Source organism: Lolium rigidum, chromosome 1, assembly GCF_022539505.1.
Source record: "Lolium rigidum isolate FL_2022 chromosome 1, APGP_CSIRO_Lrig_0.1, whole genome shotgun sequence".
Taxonomy (NCBI): domain Eukaryota; kingdom Viridiplantae; phylum Streptophyta; class Magnoliopsida; order Poales; family Poaceae; genus Lolium; species Lolium rigidum.
This window is the reverse complement of record NC_061508.1, coordinates 166,729,389-166,733,004: the sequence shown is the minus strand read 5'-3', so window position 1 is coordinate 166,733,004 and position 3,616 is coordinate 166,729,389.

Genomic DNA, 3,616 nt, shown 5'->3' with positions numbered 1-3,616 from the left:
GTAGACAACAAAGAAGTCCCTAGTATGCCTCTTAACTAGCTTGTTGATTAATGGATGATTAGTTTCATAATCAGGAACATTGGATGTTATTAATAACAAGGTTATATCATTGTATGAATGATGTAATGGACACACCCAATTAAGCGTAGCATAAGATCTCGTCATTAAGTTATTTGCTATAAGCTTTCGATACATAGTTACCTAGTCCTTATGACCATGAGATCATATAAACCATTTATACCGGAAAGGTACTTTGATTACATCAAACACCACTGCGTAAATGGGTGGCTATAAAGGTGGGATTAAGTATCCGGAAAGTATGAGTTGAGGCATATGGATCAACAGTGGGATTTGTCCATCCCGATGACGGATAGATATACTCTGGGCCCTCTCGGTGGAATGTCGTCTAATGTCTTGCAAGCATATGAATAAGTTCATAAGAGACCACATACCACGGTACGAGTAAAGAGTACTTGTCGGGAGACGAGGTTGAACAAGGTATAGAGTGATACCGAAGATCAAACCTCGGACAAGTAAAATATCGCGAGACAAAGGGAATTGGTATTGTATGTGAATGGTTCATTCGATCACTAAAGTCATCGTTGAATATGTGGGAGCCATTATGGATCTCCGGATCCCGCTATTGGTTATTGGTCGGAGTGAGTACTCAACCATGTCCGCATAGTTCACGAACCGTAGGGTGACACACTTAAAGTTGGATGTTGAAATGGTAGTACTTGAATATGGAATGGAGTTCGAATATTTGTTCGGAGTCCCGGATGAGATCCCGGACATCACGAGGAGTTCCGGAATGGTCCGGAGAATAAGATTCATATATAGGATGTCATTTTATGTGAATTAAAATGTCGCGGAAGGCTCTATGGAAGGTTCTAGAAGGTTCTAGAAAAGTCCGGAAGAAACCACCAAGGAAGGTGGAGTCCACATGGGACTCCACCTCCATGGCCGGCCAACCCTAGTGGGGAGGAGTCCCAAGTGGACTCCCCTTAGGGGGCCGGCCACCCCCATATGGGAGGTGGAACTCCCACCTTTGGTGGGAGTCCTAGCTTGGCTAGGTTTCCCTCTCTTATGGAAGGTTTTTGGTTCGGGTCTTATTCGAAGACTTGGACACCAACTCTTGGGAATCCACCTATATAATGAGGGGCCAAGGGAGGGGGCCGGCCACCCCAAGACCACAACCCGGCCGCCCCCTTGAGTGGCCGGCCACCCCCTCCCAAACCCTAGCCGCCCCCTCTCCTCCATAGCTCCCGCGTGCTTTAGCGAAGCTCCGCCGGAGTTCTCCACCGCCACCGACACCACGCCGTCGTGCTTGTCGGATTCAAGAGGAGCTACTACTTCCGCTGCCCGCTGGAACGGGAGGTGGACATCGTCTTCATCAACAACCGAACGTGTGACCGAGTACGGAGGTGCTGCCCGTTCGTGGCGCCGGAACCGATCGTGATCAAGATCTTCTACGCGCTTTTGCAAGCGGCAAGTGAACGTCTACCGCAGCAACAAGAGCCTCATCTTGTAGGCTTTGGAATCTCTTCAAGGGTGAGACTCGATACCCCCTCGTTGCTACCGTCTTCTAGATTGCATCTTGGCTTGGATTGCGTGTTCGCGGTAGGAAAATTTTTGTTTTCTATGCAACGTTATCCTACAAACGTGCCCAACTGTTGTTTGGTTAACTGCCGATGGCAAAACACCGTTACCCTACACAGAATCAAGTCCCCGGGCATGATCCTGGAGTGCAAAAAATTTCTATCGGGTGTGCATCATGAACTCCCGATGGGAGTAACAGGCCCCGAATATCTGGGTGCAAGCGTTTTGTAAACGAGTGCTAGCTCAAAACTTTATCCTTTGACTGCTCATTCTGTCGAGTCCTCATTTATCGGGTGCGCGTCAGCGCTCCCGATGGGAGTAGCCCCCGAGTCTAGGTACGGATGCTCGCAATCCGTGCTTAGACTTAAGTCCTTCAACCGATAACTTTTCATGTTTCCTTCAAATGCTTTCAAGTTTTTCTTTATGACGTCATTGTTGACGTGTGTTGTCTGTGACCTGATTGACAAGACTTGACCTAACGGGCCCACCCTAGTTCTTCACAGGCAGTTTTTAGGGCTTGATCAATGCACGCGTAGCGATTGAGGCGCCTCCTCGATTTTCGCACGACGTGGGAATAATGGGCCGCCGGTTTTACTCCTTATTCAGGCGCCACGTGTACAGCCAGATCTGCTCCACTCCCCACGACTCTTTGGGGAGTTATGGCCACGATTGGGCACAAATTCTTACGGGATAAATAGGAATTCTCTCCTCTTTTTTATCTTTTACCTCGCTTACTACTCATCTTCTCCCTCAAGCCCCCTTGTTCCTCCGCCTCTTCAGCAGGAGCTCCGTTCACCATGGGCAAGAAGAAGAGTGGCAGCACCTCGGAGGCGGTCAAAGTCAGCCGCGATTGGAGCGCCTCCGCCATTTCCAGCCGCGACATCAACAAGCTTCGCGCCCTCGGCTTCATCTCCGCATCTGAGGAAGACATTCGTCTCCCAGGTCTAGTTACTCGCCCAAAACCTCCGAAGGGTTTCACCATTATGTTTGCTGCTTTCCTGTTTCGTGGTCTCTCTCTTCCGGCACACGAGTTTCTTCGCTCCCTTCTTTTCTTCTATGGGATCCAGCTCTGGCAGCTGACCCCAAATTCCATCCTTCATCTTTCCATATTTATTACCGTCTGCGAGGCTTTCCTCGGCATTGAGCCTCACTGGGGCCTTTGGAGGAAGATCTTTTATGTGAAACGTCACAATGACAGCAATGGCCCCCCTGTCGTTGGTGGCGTTGGTTTCGTCGTCAGGAAGGAGGTCGACTATTTCGACTACCCGATGAAGGAATCCGTCCAAGGCTGGCGCAACAAATGGTTCTACCTGCGAGACCCCGCTGTTCCTGGGCGGCGGTCAAACCTCCCCCCTTTGACGATGTCTTGGTGGCTCACAAGAAGAAATCTTGGAACAACGCCCTTTCTCCCGAAGAAAAGGCGACGACCGACGAGCTTTTCAAGCAAATTGTCATTTTGAAGAATTCGGGAGGCATGACGATGTGCGGTATCGAAGTAGTTTCAGTTTTCCTACAACGTCGAGTGCAGCCGCCGATGTCCCGCCCTCATCGGTTGTGGCTTTTTACCGGTAAGAACGACAAGTCGAGGAGTTAGATGCCGCGACTGACCGCCGGCGGAGGAGCTTCAGAACAGAGTTCGTCTGGCTAACATGCCTCGACGCGGGGACACCATTGTCTTGTTCATCGGCACGCCCTCCTTATGATTTGAAGCACCTTCCGTCCGAGGTAACCCTGTCATTGCTGCGCTCCTTCGTCACTAATTCTTTTCTTTCTCGCTTGCGCCTATGTGGTGTTTTTTATCCTTTTCGCAGGCTCTCGTCGTCGTCTCCGATGTTATCCTCCCCTCACCCGCCAGAGCGGAGTGGTATTAGAAGACGATGATGGCCGACCACGAGGGAACCGAGGATGCCCAAGACGTACCTTTGAGGACAGCGATGTTCAAGAGGAGGGTAAGCCGCTGAAGCATGATGCCTTCCCTCGTGAGCAAGCGCCGCAAAGCAGGTACATGATGATCTTA